Consider the following 20,576-nt stretch of genomic DNA (forward strand, 5'->3'; position numbering starts at 1 on the left):
TAAATATCTTGTCATCTTCTGGAAGCTCAAAAATTAACTAAGAGCTTCAATATTATAAATAAGTGGGATACCCTTCTAGAGAGTAATTTCTGTGTTCTGACTATCCTGCTTTGAGTAGTACACAGAAAAAAGGGGTCTGCTGACTGGATTTAAAAACAGGCAATAACCATGATTGCAGCCACTGAAATGTATCCACAGATGGAATGGTTGAAAGACTTGGAATTTTTTATTGCAGAGGAAACAGAGGAGAAAGAGAGAGGGAACATGCTAGAGCTACTGTAACGAATTCATGGTATGAGAGATTCAGATGTTCAGAAGTTCTGTACCACTATGTGAGAATCAGGGAATTTTCAGTAAGCATAAAAAGAAAGGCTATGTGACATGATAAAGAAGGTGGTCAAGGTTTGGTTTGGTTGCTGTTTGGGTTTGTTTTTTTCCAAACCACTTTATAAACGACCTGTAGAATTTCTTGTAATACTTGAACAACTTAAGTGGGTAGGGGGAAAGCAGTGATTACATGAAAATGTTCAAGAACATAAAATATGATACTTGGCACAAAACCTGACTGGTTAAATAAGCTACCTTGATGCAAGAAAAATGAAACTTCCCTCTTGGGTATGTTGCCTTTTGTACCAAAGATTATCACCGTTAATGCTGTTGAATTTACCTATTATTAATACAACAGTTGTATTTTGTTCTACAAATGCTTTACATTTCATTTTTTCCCCCACTGAAGAATTATGTTAGTCTTGATCACTGAAGGTCTGCTCTTAAATCAATTATCTACAAATATTTCATGTGTTCTTCAACACACAGGCTTCTAAGAGAGAGACCTGAAGACTAGAAGGCACTTCATTCATGATTATTAGACATATCTCCTTCCTTTGAACTATCCATAGGCCCCTTAAAAATAAAGATATTACAGCCAAATAATTCCCATCATTCTAACAATAATTGATCTTTATCCCTGCACACCATCACAGCAGTCTGGTTACCAACTAGAGGCCTCAATAAAATATTTGCATAAATCATCATCATGAAACCCCTCCAGGCATTTGTTGGGTCTGCAGTAACTAAGGTACAGCAAATCCTCTTGGACTTAATAGTCAGGAGGCAGCAACTAACACCAGTTGATGTCTGTAACTCTGAATAAACCACAATAGGACGTGAAAAGAAACTAGGAATGGTATTAGGAACTTTTGAGAGAAGTAAGGATATGTTTGCTAGATAACAGAAGGGGCTGTAAAACATACAAGACGATGTCAGAATACCATGAATTAACCACAAGAAGCTAGAGGAAAATAGAATTCAATTTCTGTGCTCACAGGAAGATTTATTCCCCTTTTCCTCCATCTTCCTCTGATGTGTCAGAGAAGGTTGACCACAGCCAGAAAGAAAATATTAGGTAAAGGCGGATCATCCTCAGACAACCCAGAGTATTCCTAAATGCATAGTTGAGGGTATGAAAACCAGCAAACTAAAAGCCTTTTCTACTCAAGGAGTCACAGTAGATGTTCAAACTATTTATTTTCTCCTCAGATTCTCTATGTTAATCTTGTGCTTTAGCCACTTTTCCTGTGTTTCATTGTCACTGAGTATGACATTATTTGGTATGGAAAATGGAGGCACCTACAGCAATAGCAATAAGAAATATTAAGGATTTTAATTTCACCTTGCATGCATGTCTTATTGCCTTAAGCAATACTCTTGCTGGGTAAAATCCCATACAGTTGATGCTTGAGTATGAAGTTTAGAGCATTCCAACTTACCGATGATGAACTTGGAGCAGGCATCCTATATGATACTTGTTCCGTGCCACCATCCATTTCTGTGATGGGCATTGCCTCCTGGCATGCAAAGCTGTAAAGTGTGGTGGTTGAAGTTTTCTTTTGTTCCACCAAATGCAACAGGTGTCCGTAGCAGTCTGAGCTGCAAAAAGAGTGGAGAAGTATTTTTGAGACCTGCTCTTCTGGTTGCATCAAAACGATTGAAGTAAAAAGCAGTAGGACTTTGCACGGGCAGATACAGTCAGTGTAGATATTGACAGATAGGATCACCAGTCCTCCACAACAGAAGGGAAACTGAGCTCACAGATTGGCACCAAACTGCCTCTGGGGAGAGTAAGAGAAGCTGCTGCTCTACTGGCATGCCAGATTTCAAACTGTCAGTCCAGACAGTGACATTTTGCAATCATTACAACACAAGTTCTCATCTGTAGAAGCAGGTATATTAATCAGGTTGACTGAGGCCACTGACTACAAGGGCTGAGCTTTGACTTGAAAGTCTCTTGCTCTCCACCTGGAGAGTATATACAAGGCTGTTCTGGAAGACAACTACACAGTAGTAGCATGTATGGCAAGAGGGAGAAGACTCTTTTAGAGAGTTGGTTTTGGTCTTCTTAGATGAGCTACTGCAATTGCTACGTGGTAGATGACATGGCTCAGCTAGACAACCAAGAACTTGTATGAGTACAGTTCTGCCTCAAATTGAAACGTACCCAACAACTGAGCTCCATATCTGCAATACATATGAGCCTACTGGGACTCATGTGTCTTGTGGGAGTAGGTGAAAGGGACTTAAGTTGTGAGATTTTGCAGTGGCAGGGATAAAAATAGTAAATAAATCACAGCTGCTTCTGTGATCAATTTTGGCTGACAACACTACTGTCAACCAAAAAAAAACCAAACCAAAGCAAAACACAACAACAAACAAAAACCTTCCAACACCTAGAAAGTTATTTCCCTTCAAAATATTACATTTAGATGAACCTTGACATTTCTAGGTGAGAGACCAAAGCCTAGCTCCACGTAATAAGCACATACACCCTGCATGCCACTTAGAAAATGTATACCACAATGAAGACACATTAGTTAAGAGAGGCCCATTAGTCAATTGTGTGGCTACAGCACACTTCCTGCTGCTTGCACATAGCATGTCTGGCTTGATGAAGTTCATACAGAAATCCAGTGTGCTACCTTTCTATAGAATGCTAGCTGGTACCAAGAAAATGCAAAACTTCGTAGTGCTATCAAATCCAAATTTGTAGAGTATTGCTGTAGCTGAATTGTTTGAAAAGACATATGGCATCCCAAGTGTAACAGATAGTTGAATCTCAAGGGGGAACCATTGTTCATTCATCTGGACCAAGTGACATTCTTTATGCAAGAATAATTCCTGATTAAAGGGTGAGTTTTAATGGAAACTAATTAGGCAACCTCTTTAGCCTGGGCATAATGATCAAATGAGCTGTCACACAGTACCTGATACAATGATCTCACTTGGTACAAGATTTTATTCCTTAGCAATTACACTCCCACGTTGCACTGCATGTGTTTATTGCCTGGAGCACACATGTCAAATTAAAGAGCAGCTTATGCACCTGATATTTAATTATTGCCTAGCACTACAGACAACCGGGAAATGTCAAAGCGAGCAGTCCTGCACTGGAGCAACTAAAACCGATATCTTCTTGGGCAAAGGAAAAAATAGAGATAAAATATGTATGGGTGATTCAGTTGTCTTACAATTCACAGTTACAAAAAGATGGCCTCCCAAACCTTAAATAATTTACCATCATGATGAATTCAGAGAATTCTGTCAAAGCAGAAGAGTATGTGAAACAGGTTCACCGGCTCACATGGTTATTTGTATTAGATGCATGTTTGCATGATTAAAGTGTTTACAGGAAAATGGTGGGACTTGAGCTGCTTCATACCAACTTCAAATACCACAGGGATTATTTATTTATTCAGGTATGAACTAATTCACAGGTGTTAAAAGAAACATTCATTCCTACAACTCTGTTATCCTGCAGTTAACTTAAAGTCATCCTTAGCTCACTGGAAATTTTCCTAAATTCCTTCATAGTCAAATCATCTCCATAATCCTGGTTGTAATAAGGCTGAAATGAAAAGCCAGCAACACTAAAAAGGATGTAAGTAAAGTGTTTCCAGCAAATTGAGACATGCTAATCAAAAAAAGAAAGTTTTATGGCTGCAACAGAGGTGCTGACAGGAAGGTGAGGAAAAATCCATATCGCCTCAAGTTTGGAGTGCTATTTTTAATAAAGAAAAAATGTGCACAATACAAAATAGTTTCTCTTAGTCATTGATCTGTAATGGAACACCCAAATAGAGATCCAGTGGTATCCTGTAGCTAAGAAAGTTGTGTGTGTATCTTGGACCATTCTACTCCCAATAAAGGAATCTAATTACCCGTAATCTTAATTGCGCAGTCTAATACTAAAAAGGCTTAATAAGAGTGCTTTTGTATTTACAAAACTGCACAGCTTGTGAAAGAACCCTCAAAACATTTGGCAGGAATCCCAGCCGAGGTATGACTGACTGGAACCTCTAATGACTACAACATGTAAACAAGTGTTTTGTTTCGACTGATAATCATTAACTTCCAGTGTCAGACTTATCCCACAAGGTTTTGTTCACTGCTTCACCAGCCTGCTTTACAAAGGCATCTGGTGCTAAGGGAAACAGGGAGGAGGGAGGGCAACAGGGGGGGAGGCGGAAAGTGCAGAGTGTTACACAGTGTTGTCACTCTTAAACTAAAGTGGCAGTAGGCAAATGAAAGGGTCATGAGGTAAATGCTTCTAACAAGTAGCAAGCTGCTGTGATAATTCCCACCATTCTTTGATGGTCCCTCTTACTGTGTGATTTAGTGACATAATGTGCAAGACCTCCTGGTTATTTTATTTTTTAATGAAGAAAGGTAATTTGAAACGGAGCCTCTCTGACTCGGTAGCTTTCAAAATTAAATGTCTGTAGGAAAAAAAAAAAATGAAAAAAAAAAAGGAAATTTGTTTTCCCCAACTACTGCAGTACTGGAACAACCTGCCTTCTAAGTGCTGCATTACCATAAAAGACGGAGGAGCAGTTGAACACAGTCCTGCAAGGACACATCAGGTATCATAACAGAAGAGAAGTGCATCAGAAAATACACTAATCGTACTGGTTAGCTCAGCTTTGAAAGGGTGCTCAGCAACTTTCATTTTCAAAGTCGATTTGAAATAGCCAGATCCTTATCTGGCTGCTAAAATGCAGACACCATGGAGAAAAATGCTTCGATTTCTTATCACTCCACTATTAGAATAGTTATTGTTAAAGTTATTTTATGTAGAAATTCTGGAGAAGTTGCAAGAAAAGTTATGTCAATTGACTAAAATGTTGGGTAAAAACTTGTCTGTAAACCAAAAAATCAATAGCCCCTATTTACATGCTCAACCTTTTTTTTTTTTTTTTGATCTTGGGAAATGCAACTACTTTGCCGTTGTTTAACTACACAATTGTATGGCCAGAGTTTTGAGACCTTAGTAAAAGAGCAGCAGCAGCTTGTAGATTACAGATCTAGTACTTCTGCGGCTACCTGTAAGTAAGAGGTCATTTGTAAACTCCGTTTAACTATAGGTACCACAGAGACTAGTTTCAAAGGTTTATACTTATTTCATGCCCTGCTAGGATCCTGCCTGTGTAACAAGCATCTCCTGATCAGTTTTAGCAGCTTATCGAGCACAGCTCTCATGACTGCATGAAAGAATTTATGCATGCAACTCTCCAGCAGCTTTGATATACATCTCCTCAGAATCAGGTAGGAGCTGTGAATCAGCCTGGTTAAATTTATTTTAAAAACACTTGGCAAAGCAAGTTTGCAATTGTTTAATTTTCATTATAACTGCTGCCTCACAAGATAATGAGCACTCATAACAGTGTTTTATGTAAAAGCACATTATGCCTTTACACAGCACACGCAAATGGCCAGTGATTATTAACAATGTTAAAATGTCAGTAGAACCAAGCCAGCATAACAGCATACATTTAGATGCCATAAAAGCTGCAAATGACTGTTACATTGTTTTAAAGGAAGCATCTTAAAAAGGCACTTGCAAATAGGGGGGGGGGGGGAATATTTGTTACAAGGAATAGAAATTTATGATGAGATGTCAATCAGATTTGACTCTGGCAAAAGCATTAGCTGCAAGAACTGGCTAAGCTCATCACTGCTGTTGTTAGTAGTCTCACTTTTAGGATTACAGACAAAATGCTCCATACATAAATTTTTGCTTTTACCTTTGCTTTCCCTCACCTCTCCCCCACCTCACCACAATCCCCTTTCCTTGGTATTCCAGGATTTCAGCGTTTTGAAATGCTCTAAGAAAACATTCCCAAAGTAAAACTTTGGAGAGTCCTAATGTGTACATTCACCACCGATGTATGGTCACAAAAAAAGTCCAACGTCTAAATGAAAGTCTAAAGAAGAGTAAAAGGTCTATACAGGTTAATCACTATCTAAGTTACTACAAATATTTTAGAGGCTTCACCTCAAAAATGTCACTCAGGGCATCATCTTAGATACAAATAGGTCTTACTCCCATTCACTGAGGGGAAAATTCATGTGCTCAAAAACTTTGAAGCACAAAGGATTCATTTTGTTACGCTGTTAGTTATTTATAGTGAATCTCCAAGTTTCTGTGAATATGAAATTCTCAACTCATTTATTAGGCAGCATTTGAGTTAATTATTTTTTAAAACAGAAAGAAGGATTGGTGGGGCAAAGGGAGGACATTTGGGTTGGATTTTTGTAGTTGTTGAGGTCTTTTTTGTTGTCTTTTGGGTTTTTTGGTAAAAAAATAAGTTAAGTTGCCACAATCTGGCAAAAAAAAACAGCATCATCTAAAATTTATGGGAAGAACTACTGGTTTGCTCCCAGTAACTCAGAAGCTCTAAGAACCCATGTAGGTTAAACAAGTGATTTTTAATTTGAGCTTATTCAGTTGCAAGGCCGCATGCCACATTTCATTTCATTTCATATATTAACAAAGGTGTTTGAGAGGAAATGAGTTGTGAACGTTCACTCCCCTCCTCAGGATATGGTTTTAGAAACATAAGCCCTCGATACCTTTATTAGAAGTGAATATAAACTAAACTGTGAAATCAAGCATTTCAGACTGTCTTAATCAGCATAATCAGTGGTCAATACTATATTTTAATTATTTTATTCCCAATTATTATAATTTTATCTTACACAGACAGCAGCCTATTCAAGTGTGATAAGCAATAAACATTTGTATCTCCCTCTCATTAACCACAGTCCTGTTTTACCCTCAATTATTATAAAACAAATACTTTAGAAAATGAGTTTGCTCAAAGAATAAACTGGTACATCTGTATCATTAACATAATACAGGTAGAGAGAAGGTATTTAAAATATATTAATATTTCATTGCTCTCGGTTGTGAACCACGGCAGCAAATTAGTCCTCTTTAAACACGCATTAAATAGATATTGTTCCTCCAAAGCTAGAAATCTATCATTTATCTCCAATCAGTTTTTACGTGGGCAAGGGAAAAAAAGGCTGAACGTTAGCAGAGACATTAAGAGGGCAATTAATTAAGCTACATTAGTACAACGTGATCAAAACCAAGGCATCAGTATCCTTGGGGCAAAAACACATCTCAATTCAAACTTTACAGACATGAGTAGGTATAGATATCTCCACATGTACACACATACACAGACACAAGTGAAGCAGAATATCTCAGACAGAGCCTTCCTTTATGTTTAGTAGTTTAAAAGGCATCGAAGTAACTATTTGCACTGGCTGCTGCGTTTATTTGCGCTGTGAATTATTTGAAATCCCATTTTTGAACTCGTTTGATTTTTGATACCTGGCAAAAGAAACCATTGTCTCATACTGTATATACTGATTGCCTGGCACCACCCAATGGCAACCATCAGAAATGCAGATGCACGTTCTTTCAGATGCGTGTAGAAAAAATTTCAGCGCTTAAACGTACTCAAAAAAACCAAGCAGTAGGTGTTTTCTCTACAACAACGAGCAGGGATTTCTTCAGAAACCAGCTAGCTGCTCTTAGTCATGACATAAATTAGTTCACCAAAAGCTGGGAAAAGTTGAATGCTGCCCAAAATGCATGGCAAAGCAGATTATTTCATCAGTGAATGCCATATTTGTTTTTTAAAGAACAACCTTAAATGATCGCATTTCTTATGGCATCAAAGCTCATAACCAGAAGAGAGTCATTGTTAAGCCTTCTGCGACAGGAAAGCTCACCTAGAGTGTGTAACTACACAGGAAAGACATTAACCAATTCCAACAAGTCAGGAAAGAGGTGGACTAGAAGCAGAGAAAAACCAAAACCTTTAGTCATTCCTTAGCCACTGCAAAAGTCATTCAGTCCTCATTTGGTCCATGCTACACACTATGAATAATTTTTAGAAAGCAGAAGGGACAACAAAAAAAAAAAAAAAAAGCAGAAAATGTCACACACGACTTCCTCAGTCAAATGTAAGAGAGTTTAAAAAAATTACAGTCTGTGTGATCAGGAAAGATGGCCACTCCCAATGAAGAGGCCAAGTCACCACTTAATTCCCAGACCACCTCATGCAGCCAAAGCCTTTGTGCAGCTCCAGCACAGGCAATTATGTGAAAATGTATAGGCAATGTAAAGAGCCTGAAACACTGTGAGAGTCTGATCCTCTCTCTTGTTAATCAACAAAGATAAAGATTGCATCATCCCTCCTTAATCAACAAAGATTGCATCATCTCTCCTTAATCTTGTTACTCCTGGGACTCAGACTCGGTGCTTAGCCCAAAGCTCAGGGATGCAAATCAACAGAAAATACCTTTGAAACTTCTAGACCTCACCCTGGCTGGACTGCCCAGGAAGCCTACACCTTATCTCAGCTACCCCCAAGGGATGTGTATGCAGGGTGTGGACAGATGTAGCCGAGAGAGGGCGGAGGCCCTCCCCCCGGCGACGCCGGACCCCTGCGGATGCATGGGAATGCACAGGAAGATGCCCGGGGGGGGCTGCAGCTGGACACTGAGAAAAAAACTGTATAAAAAGGCAGGAGAAATGCCTGCCAAAGTGTGGCATTCCCACCAGACCACCAGTGCCATCTCCATCGGACTACCAGTGCCATTCCCAGCAGACTAAGTGTGGCATCCCCACCAGACCAAGAGTGGCACCTTCATCGGACCACCAGTGACATCTCCACCGGACCACCGAGGGCAGACCATCACCAGACCACCAGAACTGCACACCGCCTGGAGAACCTCTGAGAAACTCCACAGAAGATCATCCCTGGGCCACGCATCCATCTCTCTCTCTCCCCTTCATCCGCGGCTGAGGGTAATATGATCACAGGTTTTTTTCCTTCCCTACTCCCTCTTCTTTTCTCCATCGTTCTCCTTATCTTTGTCTCTCTCCCCCTTCTCCCCTCTCTCCCTCTGTTCTGACCTTTCTCTCTCCCCTTTCTCCCCTCTCTCACTCTGTTCTGATCTTTCTCTCTCCCCCTTCTCCCCTCTCTCCCTCCGTTTTGCCCAACCTTATCCTTTAATAAACAGTTTCATGGTGATATATGGTCTCGTTTGCACCTTAATTTCACAACACGGAATCCATAAGAGCTGGTCTAGCTCCTGTGGACAGAGATACTGTTAATCTCTGCTCCTCTGGATCTTGACAAACACTTGTTCAAAAATCCTCAGAAATGACTCCCTTTCTTTTTCTCAGAAAAGCCACTGAAAAGTGACTTGGTATTGCAGTGTGTTTTCATTCCTGTTCACCTCTAAGCCGTCCTGTGCTCACCCATCTAGTTTACTCTTCACCGCTTTCCTCAGCGTTATCAAGTGTGATGGTCACTTCATTCAACTGTTTCCTGTGAGAAGCTAACTAACAGTATTTAGGCTTGTCCTTTTTCCTTGTTTGTTTAAGCATCTACACAAGAAACTTTAAAAAGTGATGAAATGGTGAGGCATGTTCTTTAATTAATAAAAGGATTACCACAGGCTTTGCATAGAACTGAATGTCCTGAACCCCTCAGAACTGACGACCTTCTGAATCTCAAGTGTTACAAACATAGCACCCACAGAATTCCACAAAATGAACAGGACAGGTAAGTCTCAGATGCCATCATGGACTAAAAATGCAGTGGCAGCTTTAATTTCAGGCAAGATGGATTTTTGCAATGTAAAATGGAATAATACGTGGCTATGAGAGTTGAGGCTCTTCAGCCTGGAGAAGTCTTCCCGGAGACCTTGCAGTAACCTTCCAGTATCTAAAGGGAGCCTACAGGAAGGCTGGGGAGGGGTCTTGTAATGACAGGATGAGGAGTAATGGTTTTAAACTGGCAAGGGGGAGATTTAAACTAGATGTTAGGAAGAAGTTCTTCACAGTGAGGGTGGTGAGATACTGGGACAGGTTGCCCAGGGAGGTTGTGGATGATTCCTCTCTGGAGGTGTTCAAGGCCAGGTTAGATGAGCCCTTGAGCAATCTGTTCTAGCGGGAGGTGTTCCTGCCTATGGCAGGGGGTCGGAACTGGATGATCTTTGAGGCCCCTTCCATCCTAAACCATTCTATGATTCTGTTCTATGATGAAGTGTGTTTGCTCTTGTGATGTCTAAGTCCATGTAAGTCTATTATGCTTTGCCCATGTACCTTTATTACTGCCCTGTACTTCTGCGAAGAACAAAACAAGTATCTACACCTTGTCACATTGTATGCTCCGAAGGACAGAAAGAGGAAATGAAGACTGATGGATTTATATGTTGCAGCTAATGATCTGATAATTATAGATCATTTTAATTATGACAGAAACTTCAATCCTGATGTTTTAGTCTCAACAGTACCAGTCTCATAGTGGCAAAACACTCTGTCTAGAGAGGTTGTTTTGGACCCTTGAGCGCTACAAAAGGAAGTTCAGCAGTGACAACTAAATAACAGATCCTGGACCACGACTCTGTATCTGGACAATGACTCTGCATGGTTTTAAAACAAAATATCCTACAAAACACCTGTGGTCGCAAGAGCAGCACTTGAATCACTAGAAAAGCTTCCACAGAAGACATTCTAAACCCTTTGACAAATTAAGGCACACACAATGCTCCAGTGGTGAACAGATATGACTACATGTGCTTTATAGATAAGATGGAGGCACAGAGGGATTTAATACGTTCCCTTGGATCCAATGACAAGTTTGAAGCATCTTGTGTCTTACTGAAACATCCTTCCTCTTTTCCTCTATTCTCTAGACAATAGCCATACTAATGACAGAGGTTCATAGAAATCACTGAGAGAAAAGGCACAGAATATATTCTTACAATGGTGGATTTTAACTCATGAGGCATTATTTGTTAGAAATTCAGCAACTTCAAAGGAAAACTAACAGCAACAGCAAAGCTTGCAGCACTAAATATAATAGTACAATTTATATGTTATTTTCACAAGGATAAGCTGTTTTCTAAGGACAAGACAAAATAATCAACCCTATAGAAGCAGCTTGAGTAGTCTAAATATGTCCCAGTTAAAATTGTTAATGAAGCTGCAGAATGAATGCAAATCTACAAGTCCCAGAGCTGGTGTAGCACCATGTAATTTCTAAGTAACAGTGCCTGAGAAGTCCCCTAGCAGCACATCACAATCTCTGCTAAAGAACTGAGTACCCTTGTAGCACATTACTGGTCTACACAGCGGCATTCAACCAGTTCCTTTAATCTGAGGAGTGCCTTTTTACTTCGTGAGGAATGTAACTCTACTGGGGGGATTTGAACTGGAGGCCCCTGGATCCAAAAACAGCAACATTACCAAGGCAAGCGAAGGCAAATCTCCAGTACCTTTTAGCTGGAGTCTTAAGGGGCCTGTAAAAACAGTGAGTCTCCCCCTTGCAGGGATCCCAGCTATAAAGGGTAAACCATTCAGCCAGCTTTAACAGAGACCAATGGGGGAGAGGGAAAAAAAGAAAACACATACAGGAAAAAGGGATGCTAAATTATAGAGGAACAGTAGCACGTATGTTGCATTCATTCCACGTCAGAGTTCACAAGGAATTAAATCCTGGCAAAGGCTGAGTGCTTTCAGCTACCATTGGACCAAATCCTCCTTATGAAATAGCAAAACTCCTATCAACCACCCAGATTATTTTTCCCTACCTGAAAGATTTGGAGTACTTAAGTAAGAGTGAGACACAACCAAACTGTTCTAGCTTACAGATACAGGTTTCTCAGTGCATCTACCTTAAACAAGTAGGGATATCACATGCAAAACAAGCAAAAAGGTTGAGAACTATTTCTCATGCAAAAACTCGTGGCATAAGACGACTTGTTTTCCTGCCCAGTGGCAGGGCAGTTTCCTCCGCTGCTGGAAGACTTGCACCCTCCTCTCACTGGCAACAGCTACCTCTCTGCTCCTCCTGCTGCCCAGTTCTAAGTGAGATCAGCATCTCTGAACTCCAGCACATCAGGCTGACGGGAAAGCCAAAAGGCTTTCCTGGGGTTTTTGGCTCACGACCTCTAACTTTTTGGGAGGATGCCAACATACAGCACTTTCTGTGCTTGTTGGCTCAGCAGCCCTGACAGGCTGAACTAAAACACAGGCCTCTAAAGCACAATTACTCATTTATTCACAACGAGCATGCAACCTTATAACAACCAGGGCAAACACAGCACTTCAGGGTCAGACTTTGGTTTTGGATAAGCACGGAGTAACACAGACTGCATGGCATTTAAATGTTCGTGCAGCAAATCAGCCAAAACCACGTGCTCAGAGAAGGAACCCTTACCCCCACCTGACATAACATAGAAAAATATTGCTTGGTTGTGCTCTATTTCTTTATTGTCTTTGTTACATCAAAAGGCAAAGATCTCCTCCATTACATACAGTGCTCCAAGAGACACCCTGGCCAGACAGCTGAGTCCATACACTGACAGATCTCAAAACCTCTCTGGAAAAGTTGCAGGATAAATAGGGAGCACTTGGATCTGGAATTTATGTAGTAATATGAAATATCAACTCCAGCTAGGGTGTGCAGCCTTTGCCAAAGCTTGACTGGCATCAGGCAATGTTGGCAACTTTGCTGATGAAGATTTCAATAGAAATCTGGGCAACTGGGAAATAAAGTGTAAAAAAATCCAAAGGATTAGCATCTACCTTTAAGCTCTTCTGCAGCAGAAGCCGGCCAGATAGCTGTTATTCTGAAGGCAAAGAGGTGTATTTCAAAGCCATTTAAAAACATTATAAAAACCAGATACTGATACAGAAGACACCAAGAAGCCTCACCTGTTTAACAGTCCATTCTAAAAAGCAACACCAAAGATGTGAAAAAAGCCAGTAAGCATGGGAAACCAACAAGAAAGAAATAAACTATGTAGCAGAGGGGGTTCTGTCATTTCAGTTAATTTCTATGCTCGTTATTCATTAAGTCTTTTGTCTACATCTACTGATAAAAGGCTTTAATCTCTGCACTTCAAATCTAAATCTCTATGAATGACAATTTAAGGCATTTTATTTGCCCCATATTTTTAAAAATGTGGTAATTAAAATAATCTGTTTTACACTTATTAAAAATAAATTATTGCATATTTTAATGTTTTTCCTCCCTGCAACTTTTTCTTAATTAGTTATTTAAACTGCGTTGAAAATCCCAAGCCAATACATTTCAATATTCATTTTTCTATTTCAATTTTTCAAACAAGGAGAAAAGTTCCCCTCTTTAAGCTGAAAATTCCATTTTTAAAAGAAGCAGATTAAATACTCACTGGTGGTGTTTTACATCGGTCACAGAGAGCTTTTTGGGTTTTCCCAAATATTTACTGATCACAATAATTTTGCATGGACCCATTATTCTATGACAATGTTTGTATGCATCCATTATCTGATGTCTGATAACATCTTTCATTTGAAAATATCCTGAAGAGCTCTGACAAATGGACACTCTTGTAACTAAGATGAGGGAGTGATTCACCACTCAACCCCAAACCTCTCTGGAATGGAAATCCTTTGACTGTTTAAAAGTCCATAGCAATGCTCTGGAAAGCAGCACAAAATGCCTTAATGAAGGTGAGCAGAATTTAGCACAACCTAGTCCCCATTCCCTCTTGCTCCCATTTGTGCTAGTTTGAAGCAGGCTAGAATGTTTGGGTGAGAAGAACTAGATTACAGGCTGTGAAAGGGAAACAATGGTGATGTCTACTTCCCTCATAGGCTTGCTGAGATGTATAAAAACATAAGTCAAGAATATAGATAACACACTCTGCATCACTCTCACTTGGGCTGCTGGCTGAGCTGCTTCTTACTCTCTAACCTCACCCTTCATTTTTGGGACTAACCCACTTTGCTTCCTAATCCCCTGGTCAAACCTCTATTCTTCCTTGGGACTGGGTAAGGTTGAGAGGGGTAAGGGGAAGGTGAAGGGGTGGTTGAGGGCCCTTCCTGGGGACTCAGGTTCCTGGGAGGGGAGCTGTGTCTCTGTATTACATTTTATTTTCATATTTTCTGTCTATAACTGTATATACTGTAAATATCTGCTTGTATATTGTGCTAGCTGTAAATATAAGCTTCATTCATATTGCCAGAACCGTCTGAGTCTAAGCTGGGTGATTTCTAAAGTGGGGGGGTGGGGAATACCCAAACCACCACACTATTGCATCCTGACATAAAGGTCATACAATACATAAATCAGCTGTCAAGGCTGACTGGCAAAGCATAATTACCTCTGTTGAATGCAAAGGTATCAGGCCTTGCATCCCTAAATAAGGGATTAGTAAACTTTATATTCCCAAATTCAAAGTGGCCACATATAATTTATGTAATCCACACACATACTAACAATTATGGTGGTGTTTTACTCTCTGAAGAGTACTGTCACAAAGCCTTGAAGTGGACGATAGTATTAAGAAATAATTACCAAAAATATTACCAAAGAAAGACTAACATAGTGGAGAAGATCCTCAGTAGGTGTCAGCAGGGTTTAGCTGTATGCCATGGCCACACAACAATGCCTGAGCAGAGGCACTCAGCCCAGGAAAGTGTTACAAACAAAGCTTACAGGGTCTGATGCAAAGACACAACTTAGTCTGTCCTAAAGCCTATTAGACCATAAGTAAAAACTGAATGAACTCCATAATGGCTGAATAAAAAGTTAACACATTGCAAAACATCCATTAAGTTCTTCGGCATTTTTCAGCTGGGTAGGTATTCTAAAGCTCTTCCACACATCTGTAGATAGGTGCAATAGGAATGTTTTACTACTATATGGATTCGATATGTGTGGGCTAAAATTTAATTGTGTTTACTTTGTTAACAAAGATCCAGTTGAAGAGAGAAGCGCACTTCTAGTTCAGACAGAACTGAAGTAATCATTAGACAGTTCAGAATGATAAGAAGAGTGAACTCAGTGAGCTTAGGCAGAAAGTGACTGAGTTTAATGGGTCCCTCCACATCTTAAAAAGCCCTTAAAAATTCATTTTGTCCTTCAACTTTGATCGTCTTCCCATTATGGCATAGTGTAAACTCACTTATCCCAAGTTAGGCACATGCTGTGTCGGGTTCAGGAGAGATGCAGATTTCTTTTGCCTATGTGTGCATTGATGTTCAGCATGACATAGTTTTTCTAAAACACTCAGTAACACATTTTCCATAATTCCTGGTTTTCTACCTCATGTGTCATTAGAATGGACACTGTTCCCTATGCCATCTTCTGTTCCTGTGGTATTGATGACTTAAATATCTCTACAGCTTGGCCAGATAATTTACAGGCTTTCAGGTAGATCATAGAATCATAGAACCAACCAGTTTGGAAGAGACCTCCAAGATCATCCAGCCCGACCTAGCGCCCAGCCCTGTCCAGTCAATTAGACCATGTCACTAAGTGCCTCATCCAGGCTTTTCTTGAACACCTCCAGGGGCGGTGCCTCCATCATCTCCCTGAGCAGCCCATTCCAATGGCAATCACTCTCTCTGTGAACAACTTCCTCCTATCATCCAGCCTATACTTTCCCCGGCACAATTTGAGACTGTGTCCCCTTGTTCTATTGCTGGTTGCCTGGGAGAAGAGGGAGAAGATGTCGAGTCCGTGTTGGGGATTCTTTTTATCCCCTTCATCTGCCCTACTAGTTTTGCCAGTGCAGACTGGTGTATTATTCATGTTAAAAGCAAGAAAGTGAAACATGAAAGCCTTGGCACAGGGTTATTTCCCAAACTCCAGCATCATTGTTATTGCTTGTGCTGTTTAACAATTCTCTTATAAATATTGTGATGTTCTTTCATGCTAATCATACCATATAGTGGGTAACATATGCTGCTATCTCTTCAGCTGGTTTTATCTCTTCAGTGTTTAACAGGTAAAGTCTTCTTTTCCATGTAGAACCCAGTCTAATTTGGGATAAGATGCTACAAGTGAAATGAAACTTCTATCTAATTGGTGAAAATTAGAGCAATTTATAAATTTTAAATTCTTCTGTTCCAATGTTTTCTTCCTAATTTTGACATGCAGTTGCCAAGAAACTTTATCATTTTATATAGAGAACATCTTTGAAGAGCTGAAACATGCTCCTTTCAGATTCAGACTTTTCTCACTTCTTCAGTGTAGATATTAAGACCAGATTCCTAGAGAAATTAATTTCTAAGTGTCATTTTCACCTTTATAAGCTTCCTTTACTCCTTTCATATAAAATATGACCAGTATCTGAAAGAGGAAGAACTTTTCCAAAGTCCATCTTTCAAAGGAGAAAGACAGATAATCCAGTACATACATGTACCCAGCAATACAAACTGCATGTCAAGCTGGAGCTGTCCTAGGCTGGAGTTGGGAATCTGCAAGCCAGACGGCAGTAGATCTCTTCTCACAGGTGCCATGGAGGACAGCAACAGGAAAATCAGATCTATACAGGTATCAATGCCTTATTAGGAGTGAAGAGGACTCTAGCATGGCCTCCCAAAAACTAACTGCTCTTACTCTGATAAACTGATCACAACAACCCTCTTAACTCATGGTTTGAAGTGGTTCCTAGATCTAACAGTGAAAGGGCATAGTAAAAGATCCCTGGTTAAATTTTGTCTGATTTGCCATGCAATATTTCCAGATAATTTTTGACAGGCACACAGTGCACTGAACTGAGACAAAAGAAAAAATAAGGAGAGCTTTATGATACTGCCCAGTAACCAATACGTTGCTCACTCTTTAGTCTTAGTTCCTTTCACAAGGGCAACAGATTCCCCTCAGTCCTAGAGGCTTTCTCTGTAGTTCAAGCAAGGTGGTCAAACCACATGTACATGACAGAGCATACCACAGCCACAACAAATATTCTTAAGCCCAGAAGCATGCCCAAAGCAGTAATTGGACTTTTCTTACTTTATATGATCAACATGTTGTATTCCTACTTTTAACTCCAGCACTACTCCCAGTAACTCTCTAAGTGGTTATCTCAAATACAGCACTCTGTCTGTAGCTGGAAGAGCTGATTTGCACAACATTTCACCCCAATGCAGGGTAATAGAGCTGAAGATTGACATTGTAAATTTTTAGTGTCTGCACAGCGACTGACCATCTACTCTATTAATCCTGTAAATTGACAACATAGCATGAGAGCAGATATCCACAGATCTCAATGCCAAATACACCAACTGTCATCATATTGTCTTTATTCATGAGAGATGGGGTACACGTGCACATAGCTATTCTGCACACTGTATGCAAATGCTCATGCTATAGGAATTATGCTGTTGCAAAGCAGATCTAGGGAAGCTCTACACTAGGGCTACATCCCTCTGGAAATACTGCATGAAAAGGCTTTTTATTTTTAAAGATAAATTACTTTTTTTTTTTTTTTGTATAATTGAGTCACACTTTTCATGTAGCATTCAGCCTAGGGATGTCTGCAGGAGAGAAGAACAATATCTTAGTAAATCCCTTTTAGGATCATTAAATTTAGATCACAAAACTCTTGCAGGCATGCAATTCCAAACATGTCACAGAAACAAAAGGAACAACAACAAAAAATGACAAGCTTCCCTTACATTATTTTTCTTCTTCACAATGATGTTTAAGGTAGCAAAGTGTTAATGAATTCAGTACAATGTATCATGCATTGTGTTAGAACTTTTATATTGTTGAAAAATTGTCATATTTGGCTAGGCAGCTGCATGGAGAAAAAAAGCTCTGACAATATCTAATTGAGTCTATTTTTACTGTCTTTCAGATAACATTGTTAGAATTATGTACTGTACATATTTCTTATTTTTAGTTTCATACTGCCTCCCGCCTCTTCACAGCCCTCCACTGCAACAGTATTTTACTATCATGGATATAAATCCAGGTCATTTTCACTAGAGAAGAGTCAAGTCTCCTTTTCTAATACTGAAATGGGGCTACAAGCTGTCATGTAAATCACTATTAATAACAGAGTATCCAGGACATGTGCCTCTTAATAACTAGTCCCTCTTTAGAACACTGACATGGGACACAAGAGCTCCAACCTCTGTTTCCTACTTCTTCATGTGCTTCCTGGGCATTTTCGAGCTAAGCATCTCATATCTTTCCTGCCCCTTTCTGTAAAATGGGAACAGCAAAGTATTTTTTTCCCCTTCCTTTTGAAACCATGAATGCTTCAATGCAAAGACTGCCTTTTCTGTGTATATAATAACTGCTCCAACTCACAATCACACACTGCATTTCAGGCATTAGCATGGGGTGCTTGCAGGGCTTTCACCGCAACAGTTTTACATCACTCATCCTTACCCAATCAACCTATTCTCAACCTTTTCACTCACGATTTTTTATCAAATGTCCCAAGCCTTTGTAGTCTTGTAGGAAAATCAGGTAGTCAGGTTAGTCACGCAGACAGTATGCATCTCTTCAAGGCTAGAAAAACATGTCCTGGGCCTCATCTTTTGCAGCAGACTGATTTCCCCACATGAACTGGCTATGTGAGTTACATGACACTAACTAGGACTGTCAGGAGCCTACACCTCAGATAGAAGTTATTATCAAGAAGAATCAAATCTTCTGTGGGTACACATACCAAGCAGTGCCACCACTGCCAAGGCACAGATGAAGAAAGTTACTTGTCTGCACAGCCAGCCAAGAAGAGTCAGCCTTCAACTTGTGTGAATGCAGATACCACATCCTGCTGCCACGCAGAAGAATAGCATACTAAACTAGATCAAGCAAGCCAGGCAGATCAGGTAGCTTTAAGTCACCACATAAACATGTTTACTTAAAATTTCTACCACTCAGGCTGACTGAAAAACAATCCCATTCCCAAACATTGTAGTTGAAATATGTTTTTATATCCACACATTCAAGGCACAGACTTCTGGAAACAGAATCTTCAATGATAATTTCAACCAGCCATGACCCAAGAGATAATTTTGCTATACCTGTGTACTGGGGAGACTAAAAAAAACTGCACCTCACAGTGCTTAGGAAGAAAGTATTTATTGAGAAGAGCCAAATTATTTCATCAGGGCCAAAATGAGAATACAGTAAAGAGGAGTTTCAGGATGGGAAAACAAACCATCTCGCAAAAATTACAGGCTGCTCAGCCCATTTCATTTGAGTTTCTCTGACTTCTCTGGTAATTCTTATTAATACTACCAAGTGTTTTCCCCAGAAAATAGAGGGAAAATGTCTCCCTCTTGCACTTTGCTAAATCTCCTGTGGGTAAACTGAAATACTGAGTAAGAAGTCAGAACTCCACGAAGTGAAACAAGTGCATTCAGATTTCATATATATATATATATACACTTTTACTTATTACATTTCTTCTTCCCTCCCAAATCAAAATGAGTTCAGAAGAAAAAGCAGGATACCATTGTGCAGAAGACTGACAATTTCCTATTCCTCCTCCTTTTCCCTTTCCCTCTTCTTTAAAAGCACAATTTATTGTTTTCTGCATGACACTTCCACATTCTCATCATAGAAACCTAATAGTGAAACTCTTCTGAGTGACTCAAGCTTGTGCAAGCTGTAGGGTGCCCATGGGGACACTGATTGTTAGAGAACCAGGAGGGAAAAAAGAAAGGGACATAGAAATTGAAAGCACGGTAGTCTTAGGGAAGAATAGGTGGGATCTAATGAGAATCTCTACCTGTGAAACCTAACATCCAGAACAGAATTAGCCATACAAGGTGACTCACTCGAAATAGCTCTTACAGGAGTTTTAACAGCAGAAGTGCTCCAAACCATTATAAAGTGCAGCTGTAGATACACGTAACAAATGCAGGCGTTAGTAGACCTGCTGCTCTGTTTCAGATGCCCAGAGGCTATGGTCAGACATCCAGGATATGAAAATGGATACACCATATAATCAAGACCATAATGCCCATGGCACTTGCTTCCATTTAGCCTGCAGGCTTCTGAAAGTACAGGGGAAAGTCTAGTAGACTATGGGAACTGACATAATGCATGTATTGCCAAAGAGAGCAAAACTATCTAATATGATAACACCACTTCTCATTTTTATGAGTTTCCTGATTTACAGTGCCTGATGTGCTGGTCTGAACAGATGGATTTAGGAATTGATTGTCTTGTGCACAAACTCTTCTCTGTTATTAAAACAAAACTAAAAAAAAATCAGTAAATTCTCTTTTTCTACACAAAGACTACAAATGGGATGTCACCAACTGTGAAGGCCAAACTGTAATAACCTGAACACATATTCTCTCCATGTCTCTCTGCCAGTTCTCAGTGATGGTGAGGACTGGGTCTAATATGAAATTATTTTAAAAAACAAATTAAATCTGTGTGTCTACTACCATTTAGTGCCCAGTGTTA

At 39.8% G+C, this 20,576-nt stretch overlaps 1 long non-coding RNA gene across 1 annotated transcript in view; it reads right to left on the reverse strand.

Annotated features, from left to right (window-relative positions):
• Positions 1 to 1,162: 1,162 nt before the first annotated feature.
• The window catches only part of LOC135186331 (uncharacterized), a 29,744-nt gene continuing 10,330 nt past the window's right edge, over positions 1,163 to 20,576 (reverse strand). The window contains exons 2-3 of the long non-coding RNA XR_010306824.1: positions 1,770 to 1,929; positions 1,163 to 1,629 (exon numbers count right to left, since the gene is read on the reverse strand). This is a non-coding gene — a long non-coding RNA (uncharacterized LOC135186331). The remainder of the gene's footprint in view (positions 1,630 to 1,769; positions 1,930 to 20,576) is intronic.

This window comes from Pogoniulus pusillus, chromosome 24 (assembly GCF_015220805.1).
Source record: "Pogoniulus pusillus isolate bPogPus1 chromosome 24, bPogPus1.pri, whole genome shotgun sequence".
NCBI lineage: Eukaryota > Metazoa > Chordata > Aves > Piciformes > Lybiidae > Pogoniulus > Pogoniulus pusillus.